This window comes from Sturnus vulgaris, chromosome 4 (assembly GCF_052056855.1).
Source record: "Sturnus vulgaris isolate bStuVul1 chromosome 4, bStuVul1.hap1, whole genome shotgun sequence".
Taxonomy (NCBI): Eukaryota; Metazoa; Chordata; class Aves; order Passeriformes; family Sturnidae; genus Sturnus; species Sturnus vulgaris.
The window spans coordinates 11,797,218-11,812,575 of record NC_142246.1 but is presented as its reverse complement, the minus strand read 5'-3'; the positions used below and the strand labels follow the sequence as shown (position 1 = coordinate 11,812,575).

The 15,358-nt window shown below is 40.6% G+C and overlaps 1 protein-coding gene across 6 annotated transcripts in view; it reads right to left on the bottom strand.

Annotated features, from left to right (window-relative positions):
* The window catches only part of JAKMIP1 (janus kinase and microtubule interacting protein 1), a 144,552-nt gene extending 131,012 nt beyond the window's left edge, over positions 1-13,540 (bottom strand). For 2 of the 6 annotated variants that reach the window (XM_088163124.1, XM_014895335.2), the window contains exon 1: positions 13,425-13,540. The gene's annotated coding sequence lies outside the window, so the exon portion shown is untranslated. Of the gene's footprint in view, positions 1-12,570; positions 12,770-13,424 lie in introns of those variants that run through there. The other 4 variants (XM_088163123.1, XM_088163119.1, XM_088163121.1 and 1 more) reach the window with 4 other exon arrangements.
* Positions 13,541-15,358: the final 1,818 nt, after the last annotated feature.

The window sequence follows — 15,358 nt, the reverse complement described above, 5'->3', positions numbered from 1 at the left end:
GGAAAAGCACTAAAAATGCAGTTCAGAGAGATGTTGTTTCTGAACATCACATTTTCTCTAGGCACTAGGATGCCTTTCTCTATTGTTGTATCAGGTCCACAGATTTCAAGATTCAGAGCAGAGCAGCTACACTAGGCATGGAGAGATGACATTCCCAAAACCAAACAAGGCCAATAGACCACAAACATAGTATCTTGGCTTCAACTGCTAATTACTTCCCTGCAAAGCTAAAGTTGAAGTACAGTGGGAAATGCTTTTACTAATTTAGCTCTTCACAAAGGAAACAAAGACCTGCCTCAAAGATAAGCAGCTTACATTTATTTTACTGAAATCTTTTCCCGATGAGAGGAAAACAACAAATAATGGCCTCCAATCTAGCAGAAATTTTGTCATTGGCTTGGTTGTTCACATGAAGTACATTAATTTTAATGCAGCTCTCTCTGGGAGAGAGGGAGACTGAATCTTCCTCCAGTGACCCAGTCATTCAGAGAAAAGGGACCAGGCACTGAACCATCTCACAAGCAGCTACATCTTTGTGTACATCATATTCTGCACAATACGGTGACAGATTGAGAAGGAAAAGTCTAAAAGTTAATTTTCTATAAACGTGGCTTCAATAAACTGAAAGACTGATTTTTAGCATTCTTCTCAAGCTCTGTATGTCCAAGAAGAAAACAATACCATCAGTAGAAAACCTGGCATTAAACAATGACTCAGCATGCTGACTGAGCCTCAAGCTCTGAATAAAGTATTTATAACATATTCAAAATTTAGCAGGGTGGCTGGACTCACTCAAAGAGGAAAAGGTATTAGTGAGCCAGTAGTAAGCTAACTAAAAGCAAAATTCATAAATTAGAAAATAAGTAGCTTGCTATTTAAAGAAAGAAGAAAAGGTCATTTTTCTTAATGTAAGGGCAATTCAGAAAGAATCATTTAACAAAAACACTGTAAATACTCTGGATATTTGAAGTCATCCAACATGACATGGACTTTGAGTAAAAAGCTGATGTTGAATTCAGAAAGATAAATTCCATGCTTAGCACCAGTAAAATTTATTATAGAGTATAATTCTTTGGCATTATGAAGGTAAATTTTAATTTTATTACTAATGTTTATTATTACAAATGCACAAGATAAATATATATTATGAATATTCATGAAAGTGAATTACATAAGCGCAAGATGATCTGTGCAGACTGAAATATATATTCTATCCTACAAAGAAATTTAATCTCAATGGAAGAAAAGAAGCAATTACGTAAAAAGGAAATGCAGAATGAAATACATACCAGAAAGAGCTGAAATTCAAGTTACGCAGAAGGCTTAGGTGCTTCATGAATAAAGAAGGAAGAAAATTTCAATAAGTGAGAAAGCATGCGATGAAGAAAAAAGAGGAAGCATATCAACTAGGTATACAGTACTATGCAGATTATTGTACAGTGACATAAAACAAGAGCATATAAATTCTACTTATAAAATACAGAATGACTTTTAGCCACGTTAGAAAATGCAAAACTGAGCTCCAACTTACAGGTGGCCTCTTCCTACTGGCTCAGCATCTTGTCCAGAAGGATGACAAAGGAATTTATTCCTTTCCTGCCGTGTGGATAGGCAGAACAGTAACTAAACAACCATCAGTTCTGAGCACACTGCTTTCTGCCTTAGCAGGAACAGGATGATAGTTTTGTCTCCTTGACATACTTCCATAGCCAGCACTCCAAACACAGACGCAGGAAATCACATTCCCTTGGCATTAAAAGATGAAATAAATCTCTGCACGGAGACTATTATTCCCCACACATATACTCAGGAACAGAAGCAGAGTCAAATTCTGATCCAACTGGCAGAGTCTCTCTTTGCTAGCTGCAGTGATGTAGACATCAATTCTGAACTGTACTGCTCAGCATCACTACAGGCACACCCAAGACAAAAATCACTCAAATATAAAAGTCTGGCCACATACTGCAGTTTAAGGCTGCTGTAAAACCCAATGTTCTTAGAAATGCTTTCCTTTTTCTTATTTTCTTGTAGTAGAAAAAATTGATTGTTTACATGATTTTCAACACAAACACCACAGCAGCCTACTCAAAAATTACAAAACCAAAGAAAGAAATACAAAATTAAATGGAACTGCGTAAGTAATGAAGCTTTGATATTTTATTGATTTGCTTGAAACTATGAATTGCCAAAACCAAAATACTGTTTTGACAGTCCCATTGAGACCAATATTGCATACAACACTGCAAGTTTATTCTAAGCTGTTTATTAGCAAAAAAACTAACAGCATGCAGAAAAGATATTGCCAGCACAGAGCTGCCTTTGAACCTCTGCCTGCCATGGTTATAGGATAAAGCTTCATTTTCACATCTGCACTGGTACTACCCAGTCTAGTTTGAAGCTCAGATGACAGAACAAAGGTTTGACAGTCTTCAGTGCCACTCTACAGCTCTACAAATCAGGATTTCCTGCAATTCATTTCCAACATTCCTCTTGGACTCAGGTGTTTATTAGCTTATGTTTGCTTAAACAGCACAATATCTTACTCACCTAAGTCAAACAACCATAGATACTACAATAGAGGTATCTTAGCTAACCAGAGAATCACAGAACATACTGCTCAAATGGGATCTATAAGCTTCATACAGCATAGAAGATGGTGCTAGGACATACTTCAAAATATCTAAAAAAATAAGTATTCCTTAATCAATGGGATGAAGTCTCTGTAAAGGGATGTCAAGCTAGAGTGCATTTGGTCTTGTTTAACTGGCTGTAAGTCAAAAGGACAGAAGTGGTCAATGAAAGAGGACAGGAACAAACCAGGGCATCTGCAGTCAGAATGGTGATGCATGTCAAGGACCAGGTTCCAGAGGGAATCATTTTTGCAGTCAGCGAGTCAAAACATCTCAGTGGAGCACACTGAAAATACTTACCTGAAAAAAAAAACAGGGAAAAAAAATCCAGAACTACTTGACAGTTTTCCATAGAGGAGAAATTATTAATATTCACAGAAGCCTTGCTCAGGAATTTTAACGTGTTTCAAGCCATCTCTCTGCTCTTGATGTTTTGTTGACCAGTCTACTACAATTTTATGTGTTACCCCAGAAGTGTCACAAGACAGAGCTCCAGGGTACAGGTCTCTAAGTTGATACCCAGCTAAAGCACATGTGGAGAACAGGGGTGCAGTTTACTACAACAGATTAAGAACACAATCAGGTTGACTCTGACCTCTCCCAAATTTATGTTAAGATGAAATATTTCTTGTCTCTGCAACAGTGGCTTGTACAAAGACAAAGTGTGAGGTCTTTTTTCCTCTGGAGTTGCATATGTGCTCTTTGCACAGCAAGTTACAGTGAGGACAGCAATGGCCATGATCCTGTACCAATGGTGTTTGCATGCAGCACCTTCAGCCACCTAAATGCATGTGACACGCAGCATTTACACCAAACACCCTGGAGCCATGGTTTAAAAAGCCACAGCAAAAGTTAACAACAAAGTTCTCAAAACATTAAGAAAGACAATCTGATATATTACTTAGAAGAAGTTAAATCCTATTTGCCAAAAATAGGTAAGACTTTGGCACCCAGTGTACAACACCTGAGGACTTCCACACGGATGTAGGTCTGCTGAGAACTAGCAAAGCACTACATAAGCATTTTCCCTGCTTATGTGCTCAATGCAACATGGAAGCTGTAGGGATACACATTACTGACAGAGCCACTCAGATCTGTCTCAGAATTATTTTTTTAGTAGGCAGGAGCAACCACCAGCTGCACAACTCACTGCAGCCTTGCACCAAACACCCACTTCCAAATATCCAGCTGGAGGCTCAAAGACCTGCAGTGAACTGATAAAACAGAACTCTCAGGGCAATAGTCACAGCCTTCTTTATTGCCTTAGCCATCTCACTGGCAACAATGAGGGAAACACTGCGTGTACACACTGCGAGAACCCCCCTGATTCAAAGGCACAGCCATTTCTCGTCATCCAAAACCTACTAGGGACTGGGATGCAGTAAGAATATACCCCCTTATCCTGCACCCAAGCTATCCGTCTATCAAGAGGCTACAGCAATTAACCACATAGCCAGGAACTGTGGTCTGCCAGGTTAGCACACAGATCTCCTTCATGACCAGTCAACAACTCCAAGTTCAGAAACAAACACAGAATTATTGCTTGTGCATCTCCAGTGCCTTCTACATGTTGTCTCCATCTTCTAGAAAACTTCATCTCAGGTCTGCCACCAAGTAGAACAGACTCAGAGAGCACAGACAATTGGAGATCAAATGCATCAGTGGATAAAGAATACAGCTCCTGAACACTGAAGCTTACTGAAAAATGCTAATAAATAAGTCCTAGGGCAGTTCAAATGAAAGGGCTTGGCATGTGAACTGAAAACAAAACTAAGAACAACCAATGAAGTCCTAACAACACATGTATAGATGATACAAAGCTTTGTTACTTGGATGTTCACAGGTAGGTTTAATGAGTTAATGAACTACAATACAACCTGATTATATTTATTGACATTGTAATTCATAAGTGTACTGAGTTAGTTTTATACTAATATAAAGAGTTAATACCACAGAAGAAGGCCTGTGCACTTCTTCAGTCATTGAAGTTTTCTTCTGTGGCTCCAAAGTCACATTTGTCTACTAAAATCCTTAGAATACATACAAGCATCAACTTACAGTCTCACTTTTCAGGGCAGGTTTCATCAGTCAGAAATACCTGCAGCATAGGCCATGCTAAAACCTGGGGGGAAATATCAAAACTTCAGACTTTACTGCAGATTACTTACTGCTGATTAAATAATTATATATATATATATAATCAAAGCCCCCAAACTGTAGCAGCTCCTCCCATGCACAGAGGTCAGGGTCACAATGAGTGTAACTCCTACTGTCAACCTCACTGCCTAGACTGGTTGTTATTTACACCCAGGGCAAATTCAGAACATATGCAATAAAGGTGATGAATGTATGGATGATGGTGCCATGTTATACAGACTGTAGCTGAGATCAGATCAAATGAGTCAGTATCAAGAGGGTTCTTATTTTACTGCTTAAAAGTCTACAACCTTTGCAAGTGAGAAGCCGTGACAGTATTTCTATCACCCACAGGGTGGGGTGCATCTCAAGCAACAAGAAACAGGAAAAAGAAAAAATGCTTTGTGTAATTCAAAACCCCCCAAAATAAGCTTCATATTTCACAGCTTCATTGTTAAAGAATGTATCTGAGACTTAATGATTCCTTCCACATTAAAAAAAATTATATCAGAAAACAGAATGACATGGCTTAATCTGTGCAGAACATGCACTCCTCCATCACGACAAAGCACAACAAAATAAGAACATGTAGCATTTTGACATCAACAAAGCTGCCTACATAGACGCCCACTCTTTCTTATTTTCTCTGCAGCATATTCTTTTAACTCACTCATTTCTTTCTGCATCTTTCTCACCATTCTTGACTTATCTGCTTCCCATACAGCTTCTTCAGACTTTTTTTCAAATGATGACTGACCATGGAAATAGTTACTTCCTTACAAACAGTTCAGAATACAGCATCCATTTTAATTTTTCCTTCTCTTGCTATATTTATATACCAATAAAAATAATTTCCATGAGAAACAGACGTTATTCCAGAGTATCTGAAATAACTAGGGCAGGAGAGTTATTCTGCAGATTTAAGCTTCATGCTGTGACAGATTCACACATTTGGTCCCACCTCCCAGTAAGGAGCTGGCAATTACTGCATTCCAGTGCAGGACCATGGATTTTTTCCAGCTCCCTTAGTCCACATGGAAGTTACAGCTGATTCTGGCAGTTGAAATAGCAATGCATTTTTGCATCAGAGGTGCAAAGGCTAGGCATACTGGACTGGGTATAAAAGAGCAAACATGCATTATATACTGGGGGAGGGTTTCTGCAGATTAGAATTATCCTTCTTGACAATCATGGTATTTACAGCTCTGCTTTCTTGATTTTATACTTACAGATCTAAATCTTAAGAAATGCACTGTATTTATTACCTCAAGTGATAAGGTACCCCCTAAAGGTTTTAGATCCTTCTCTGCTTTGTGTGAGGAAGCAACAAATAACTGGAATCCTGTGTTGGGTTTTTTTTGTGCTATTTGAAGGCTTAGCCTCTTCTCAGTTCCTGGACAATACATATATTACATACACTAAGTACTGTGATTAGAGCTGAAACACTGTTTAAATCAGACACATCTCTAACACATCCCCTTGTAAAGCATAATTTATCATTATTATGCAATTATGTTAAAGTGCTAGTATGAAGGAATCTTCTGTTTTACCCAGTTCATCAGACAGGCTGTCTCCACAAACAGATTTATCTGTATATTAATTCTTGGAGTATTTTCTGAGTACAAACAAAACTGTCAGCATTTTAATTTTTACTCTTAAAAGCCACAGCTTTTTTACGCAATACCTAGATTTCTAATGGCTCACTAAATAGATTAAATCTAGCTCAGATATACCTAGATATACCACAGCTATGGTCATGGTTCCCTTTTTGATGCAGAAGTAGGCATCTACTCTTTGGACTATATATCATCTAGGAAAGGCTAAAGAAAAAAAAGATGGAGGGAAAAAAAGTACAAAAAATCCTAAAAATATTTCAGGCTTTCTTACAGAGTGGACAGTAGCAAAAAAAAAAAAATAATAACCTGCAAGCAATAATATATACACAAAATATTTGTTATTGACATAAAGGCAGGGTTGGTACAGTTAGCTGAATGCAGGAAAGCTTTGTGCTTCTGCTGTAAGAGGTAGTAATAGCTCCAACCTCCTGGCTGGTCAAATACAGAATCTAAAAAATCCTAAGAAATTTCAGCATATGATGGCAATCTATTAAAAAATCCAAACAACGCTAGACAAAACCCAAAATAAACAAACAAAATCCCCACCACAAAACCAAATTAGAAAACATTAATAAAGGGATATAATGAGTTTAAAGGGATATAATGAGTTGTCAGGAACAAAATTGTGCAAAAGATTCATTTTTCAACATGACTCATTGCAAAGAATACAAGTTCATGCCATTCATCAGTGAAATTTGACCAAAAATACAAAAAAGGCTCATCTAAGCTCTACAATCAAGTATGTATGTCTTAGAGTTCTGGAGCAGGAGATTTATCTTCAAGATTTCAGCCATTTTGCACATGTAGTTTGAAACTGTCCAACAAATGCAAAAATTAGTCATAGGGAACTCAGAGACAGCAGAAGCGTTTTAAGGCTCATTTCCGTAGGAAGCCAGGCTACAGCAAATGTAATTAAAGTTTTTAGTAGGAGTTTGCCATTTCACTAAAAACACAGCAAGTGTTGGGGCACAGCATCCCATCCTCCCTCCCATCCTACGTGGTAGAGGCCAAAGCCTCATGCAAAAGCTAATAGGATATGATTATCTTCAGAAGGATTATGCTGCACAGAGAAGCTGAAGTCTGCCTTTGTGAGAATTAAGTCCATCATTCTTACTGGTCAGCTGAATTATTTTCTTTTACCATAGTGCAGATAAATTATCACTCTGTCTTCCTTAAAATGAGTGCATCTCAAAGAACATCAGCATTAGAAGGTGGGATAAAATGTATTTGAAGATTTTTTTTTTTTAAGAGCTAAGGCATCCAGAAAATTATTCAAGAGGAAAAAGTAATTAATTCTTTTATAAGAAATAAAAGTCTGCCACACTAAATTAGCAGAGTATAATTATAATATAGTCTGTACCTAACAAGCTTAGCAATGAATGATTGAGCCATGATTTGTTCTACAGGAAATGTCAAGATGTGACTCAAGTAGCTCAACGTAAGGTAAAAAACATTTTGAAAGTGCTGCTTTACACCTTTATATGGAAAAAAAGGTCTATTCTTGGGGTTTCATTTCTCATTTATAAGGAATTTAGAGAAGGAGCACCTCCCAAAACACTCTCTCCATTCTGAAATGGATAATAATGTTTACATCCAGACAGTGCAGGAAGTACTACAGGAAGCACTTACTCCAAAATCAGAGAAGTACTTGCATCGTAGGGACCCAAACAGAATGAGAATCACTGTCTCACAAAGTAAAACCTTCACCCTAGAAACATGACCTGATTAGACTCAGGGTAGACACGCATCACATCACCACGAGTATTTATAAACATGGATAGTAAGCTTGTTCAGAGAATTAGCAGTTCACAAGAAAACAAGCCTTGTACTTTTGGGTGGTAGTTCAAATGCAAGCTAGTGAGAAGAAATGCAAAATGCTGGACACTTTTTTGCATAAACAGAAGCATTGTAGAGCAGTAAATAAAAAGCTACCAGATGCTGGATACTGCTCTAGATGGAAAAGAGAAGAAGAAAAAGTATCAGCCTCATAATCACTGACATTTTGCAAAGTTTTAGTAAAATACTCTCATTTAGTTAGATAAGATGTTCCTTGTTCTGACTGTTGAAGAAGAGGAATAAGATAATTTTGGAAGAATCCACGGAGGATTGTTCTGCAATGGCTCACTCTTACTCTCAACATACAAACAACAATAACAATAGCACCTCAGTTTCAATTACACCAACATATCACTTGGCTCACCTCATCTTGAAATAAATAGATAATGTTAGGATTAAATTTTAGTGTGTTATACTCACAGGGGAAAATAAAAAAAATCACCTCCTCACCTGCATAGACAGCAAAGTCAAAGCAACCAGATAGGGAGACAGTGCCCATAATGAAGGGTGACAACTACGTTGACCATGGCCAAAGGGACAGCATTTATTGAAGTTACACCCAGGAAGCCAAGCATTTCATCTGCAGCACATGCTGAGCATCAGCGCTAAATCAAAAGTGAAACTGCAAAATGCAGCTCTGTGACTCCACTGACACTTCCTTCCTGGATGGAAAGGTAGCAGCTATCACAAGGGCAATTCAAAGCTTTCAATAATAATGTCTTGTCAAATGCAAGTTAAATTTAAATGGCACTAGGAAGTATGAAAAAAATATATACTTTCTGAAACAGCTCTCATTTCCCTTAATGTCAAGGTAGGGTGCTAGAAAATGGGCAACATGGTGTTAAGATGGGCTGCAAGTAAGAAGAAAACTCAACAGAAACTTCAAGGAGTTAGGAGTGACATCTTGATTCTCCTACAGTTGTGTCTACATTTAGTAGGGAACAAGTAAGAACACATGAACAAATACATGTAATATAAATATTTCCTCTCTTAATTTTACACTGATTACAGAATGCCAGCTTACAGATTAAATACATAGGTTTTTAAAAACATCTGCAAGAAACAAATTAACTAGTATTTATATCAAAGTCCTCTTATTATCAGAACAAAACAAAGATGTCCTTCAGCCATTTTCCACTAAAAACAAAGTAAAATCAAAGCAAAGCAACCAATGTTGACTGTTTGAGGATGACATAACTACTATAAAAAAGTCTACTCATCGCTTCTAAACATTTCACCATTTAAGTGATTTTTGCTTCACTTTCAGACTTTCACCTCCAGAAGCTGGTTTCAGTTTGTAGGGTTATTCAGCATGTTAACAGAACAGCACCAAAACAACTGCATGTGTATATGTGTTTACATTTTTATAAAATGTGCATTAGGCAACCCTCTCTTAAAATCAAGGATATAAAGATAAATTAGAAATTACCACTCTATATCTTTGTCTTCATTGACATGTAATTTCTCATTGTGAACAAGATACCAGAGCGACTATAAGTTTCTGTAAATCAACAGAACAAAAATAAAATAAGATTCTCACTGTATCCCTCACTACATCAAGCACCTTATCCATCCCTGTCTAACTTAAGAGCTCCAGGTGGGAGCCTCCCAAATACATCTAGCTCTTAACATGCATTTTTATACATGTGTTTGAGAGCCTATAAAGAAAGAATGCATCAAATCCAAAGGTAGCTGTGGAATTAAATGCCAGATCTATGAGCTTGGGTTGTGTTGAGAGGAAAAGGGGAAGACCTCACTACCACAGCACATGGCAGAAGCTTCTCTTCATCTGCCATTCTTATTAGACAAACAAAGAGATGAAATAATGCAAGTAAGGAAGTAACCAACCAAGTATTAGTGATTTCTAAGAAAGGCCTACAAAAGCATTCCCTTTGCCAAAGACGAAGTTCTATGATTTACAATAATTTGCAAAGGAAGGAAGTATTGTGGAAAAAAGAATGAATGAAAAATTAGTTTAAACTACTAAGGTGGTTCCATTTTGCCCCACTGACAATGAATCTGTATCACTTTTACTGAATTACTACATATACTTCCCTATTACTGAAGTTACAGCTGATAAAGTTTGCTATTTTAAAAAACCTTAGCAAAAATTAAACAGAAGTAACAAAATTCGCATACAGGAGTAAAATTTCCCAAGATGGAAAAAACCTCACTTTTTCAGATTATTAACTCAAGATATTTTTTTTGTAACACGTGAAGAAAATTATGACCATGAAACTGATTTTCCTTACTAATGCTGAGTAACATTGCAATAAGTACTCAAACTCAACACTTGTTCTTAATATGGAACTTTTTATTGAATGAGAAACAAAAGAGATGGAATGTGTTTGTGCATATCAGTACACAAAGCTGCAATTAAGGCTTAATATTGTACCTTCACAATGAAGCAGAACAGTTAATGAAAGCTGAGAGGAAAAAAATCAGGATTACAGACAAGGACATGAGGAAAGGTTTGATGTTTTCTTTGCTTGATGGCAGAGCAACTTTGGTTCAAAATTAACAAATGGAGATGCAATAATCAGTGGTACCTGTCCAAATATCCTCTTAGACAGAGGCAGCATACAACCAACCTTGCTTTTATACAAACAGGCAATCTAATCTCACATTCTTCAGTATTTTCTGCTCCCTGACACCTATTTATGCCAGCTCCATCTGGCCTTGCACTATCCAGAAATACAGCCCAGGCCCATTTCTTTCTACATATACTTGTAACTCCTACATGTCCCATCTTCTATCATAATCTGATCAAAATGTTCTACAAGAAAAAAATCTGTACATGAAAGTAACAATAAACATTTGCATACTGAAAAATAATACTTAAAGGCAGAAACTGACAGCAGAGCTGAGATAACTGCAATGAAGGTGGTGCTGTGCACATAAATGCACTAACTGTGGAAAACAAAATGTGAGCTTGAAAGAGATGGACCTCTAAGAGAAGAATCTTAAGGAACCTCTGCTCCATCACTGTGTCCCAGGATTAACATTTTAACAGAGCACATTTCTTTCAATTCAAGTCTCATTTATACCTCAGGTTCAACGCATGGGCTCTTATGAGAATATTTCCAACTCCTGCATTCCCGTAACGACTATCTTGACTAAAGGAGCATTAATTGAAATGGACAGTGAGCATTGCTCAGCGCATTTCCAAAAAGCAAATGGAAATAAAAAGCCTTTATGTATGTGCAGAAGAACTTAAGATACGTTAGGTAAACCAATGGCCTCTTACAGTACTTGTGTCTGTAAGCCCCAGTGCCTCAATGAAGGAGTCCTAGGGGTGGCCTCCTTGAACTTGTGGAGCAAATCTCCAAACAGTGGCCTCTTCACCCATTAGAAGAATCACCTCTTCCACGAGACCCAAGATTCTTGGCCCTTCTGTTTAAATTTCCAAAATATCTATTCAAATATTAGATTCATATTAAAAACCTAACTGCGTGTACCCACTCAGAAACAAAAAACTCAAACCTCAAAAGACCCCACACTACCTCAAGTGCAAGAAACAAAGTCATCCCAGTGGACCAAGAAGTACAGATAGAGCAGAGACTGAAAACAAATGTTCCAAGCTGTACAGAGTATCCCAGCTTCTGTATCACAGTAACTAATTTTAGCATTATTAACAGTAAGGCATGTGTTTTTTCAATGCAGAACAAAAACATCATCTCAAAAGATAATTAAGGAAGAATTTAAAAGTCTTTAGAAAAACCTTCCTGCCTAAATGCACCATGAATTAGTGTGTCTTACAATCACAAACCATTTATTTTCAGTAGGTTTTCGAAAACTAACACAAAGATATTCACACTTTGCCACACAAAACCTGAAACGGAAGCTGGCATCTCACAGAGATGAAAAACAGCAGACCCTAATAAGCATTACAGAATCCAACTCCTGCATAAATATATAGGCACATCAAGCCTACTGTCAGTGAGACCAACCGTGTAAGAAGAGACATTACTGTGTATACATGATGGGTTCTAAGCATAGGGCAGGGATCTCATGGAGCAAAAGGAATCTCTGAATAAAGTGGGTCTCAATTCCTTCCCCCTTACAAAATTTGCTAGAATTTATTTTCTTTCTTCTAATAATAATTCTATTAATTTTAAAATAAATAAGTAGTTATGATTAGCATCATTTCTTATGATTGTTTGATTAGGCAGTGTGCTGCATGGAAGTCATCAATCAGGCTAGTAAATATATAAATAACAAAAATAATTCTTCCTTGTTAGTTAAGCCTGTGTTCATCCTCCTCTAATTTAGAGATCCTGCAAATCTGCAGTGACTTGCAGACCTAGCCACTGCTTTAAGGGCTGATGGAAAGAACTTTTTTTAAATCTCACCCATTCACTAGAACAAACCAGCCTTGATGGGGAACCAAGAGAGAAAAATTACAGTGTGTGGAGATACTCCTCTGATCCAGCCCCCTGGAGTGATCTGTTCTGTAGTGTTGCCATAGAAAATGGAAAGGAAGCCTCCAATTAGGGACGAGGTCACATTTAAGCAGAGATATTATGTAAATATCAGCCAGCCAGCACCCTGCAAAAAAAAAAAATAAAGGCCTCATCCTGCCAGCCTTCCAAGGGCAGGCCTCGGGTTTGCTCCTACAACAGCCCTGCCAGCAGGACCCGGCTTGCAGGAGCAGGTGCCAGCCCCGGAGGCGTCCCGGGGACCCCCAGCACCGCAGGTACAGCCCGAGAGGGGGGCGGGCGGCCGAGCCCGGCGGGGCCGGGATGCTCCGGACTGTACCCGCGGGTACCGGCGGGGATGGGGGAGCACAGGGAGCCCCCGGAGCCCTCCCGGCCCCTCCGCGGCCGCGCCCCGGCCCGCTGATGGCTGCGGGGGAGTTGCGGGAGGGCGGGGGCCGGCGGGGACCGAGCGGGGCCCCTCGGCGGGAGGGAGCCGCTCGCCCCGCATGGGGACAGGCAGCCCCTGCCCCGCCAAGGACCGGCCGTCCTTCCCGAGGCTTCTTTGCCCGTCGGGTCACCGGCACGGACGGACGAGATGACAGGGGCGCAGCCTCGCCCCGCCCCGGGATGCACTTTTTTTCCCTGAGGCACCTCGCACGCCCAAAGTCTCCGAGCGCGGCGGCAGCATCCTCTCTCCATCCCTCCATCCTCCGTCCTCCCTCCCCTGCCACCCCGTGCCCGCGCCGCCCCCGCATCACCCACTCGTGCCTCCCGCCGCCGCCACTCACCCACTCCGCGGCCGGCGACGGCGGCAGGGCCCGGCCAAGCCCTTGCCCGCTCCTTCCCCGGGGGGAATCCGCTGGCGCGATGCGGACAGAGCGGCGGCGAAGCACCGCCCGGCAGCCGCACCTCGCTGCCGGCGCCGGTTCCTCCCCAGCTGTCACCGGCGGCCCGCCCTCGGGGGCGGTGGCGGCCGGGCCCTCCCGCGGCCCCGCCCCGCGCCCGCCGCCGCTCGGGGTACGCGGACGCATGGGCTGCGCGGTGGATGTGGGCTGGCTCCGGAGAGCTGCCCTCGGCACATCTGGCCTCGGGAGACCTGGCCCCGGGAGACCTGCCCCCGGGAGACCTGCCCCGGCAGACCTGCCTCCGGGAGACCTGGCCCCGGGAGACCTGGCCCGGGAGACCTGGCCCGGGAGACCTGCCCTCGGCTGAGCTGCCCTCGGCTGAGCTGGCCCCGGCAGAGCTGCCGCGCACGGGGCCGGGCGCTGTGCCCGACTTGGGGACCGGGGCCCCTCGCTCGGTCCCCGCCTCAGCAGGTGCGGCCACGTCCGGCACAGAGTGCCCAAGAAGATGGACATATTTAATTTTTTATGTCACACATATTAGACACGGAGTTTGTCTGATCAACTCAGCTGCCGGATGCCTGTAAATCCTGATGCCGTTTAAAACCTCGTTCTTTTGTCAGAATGGAAGAGAATACCAGCTTGAAGCTCCCGGGCGCAGGCTTTGCTGTGGGTTTCAAACAGACTGGCTCCTCTGTGCCAATGTACATCGGCTGTGAACACACCTTTACTAAAATGCTGTTCATGATGATATTTCTGTTGATCCAGATCCAGTAGTGACCCTGTGAATGCAGCATAAATGCGTTTCTGTGAGCCCGCTACCAAGACCTCAGGGAGTGGCAATGGTCGTGATAACTGGCTCAGTGTTATCTTGATGGCTTAGGAGTATTTGTGTAAATTGTCCCCGAATCAAGAAGAAAATAAACAAGTCTACCACTCCAGTTGTTTTGCTGTTGTTGCTGCTGCTGTAGTGCTAGTTTGGTACTTAGTTTAAAAAGACAAGATGGCTATGGGAAAATAGATTTGATACAATATACAAGAAAGAAGCATCAGCCTCAGAACATGCTCACAGAAGGCTGATGGAGTTCAGCAGAGACAGCTCAGGGCAGCGTCATAGGCACGGAAGTTTGAGAAGGGAACACTTCAGTATTGCACATAAAACTAAATCTGCTGATGGCCACACTGAACGATTAAAATCCAAACTGGAATGCACATTTTAACAGTCAAGGCAATTAAACAGAAACACCTTTTGAGACTAAAAGGGAATATGCATTACTGGGCCGTGTGAAGCAACACTTAAATCTCTTTCCAAAGGGAGGCATTTCAAACAGGACCTAAAGGAATTCTTGTAGCCAGAATAACCCAAAAGTTCCTTCTCTGTAGAGAAAATGCTGCTTTTGATTTTAAAATCGATATAAATTGAATGTCTCGGTTGGTGTTAATTACTTCATAGAGTTAATTTGTTCCATTTTCTAAGAAAATATCAGGTATAAATGTTTGATACTTAGGCTTTTACAAAATGCCAACACATTTATTAGTATCTGTGTTCCAGCTCTGGATTAATGAAACCAGGATAAGCAGTTTGTTATGCTTTAGCTGCCATCTAACTGATCTTTGTAAGAGTGGGAACCTGGGGCCTTAGTTGTGGCCCTGGTCAGGGACAGAGGAAATTGGAGCTCATAAATAATATATGCATGGCATTATATTAGTGATATGTCTTGTGCAAGGATGCAGTGATGTGTTCTGAAAAAAGGCAGGATGTTCTGTACAGGATTTGCTCGTAATGGGTTGGTGCATAGGGTTGTTACATGCAAAATATTTTCTTATTAAATAATTTTCACTTGAAAGTACATGAAGATAAAGAAAAAAATAAGTATAGT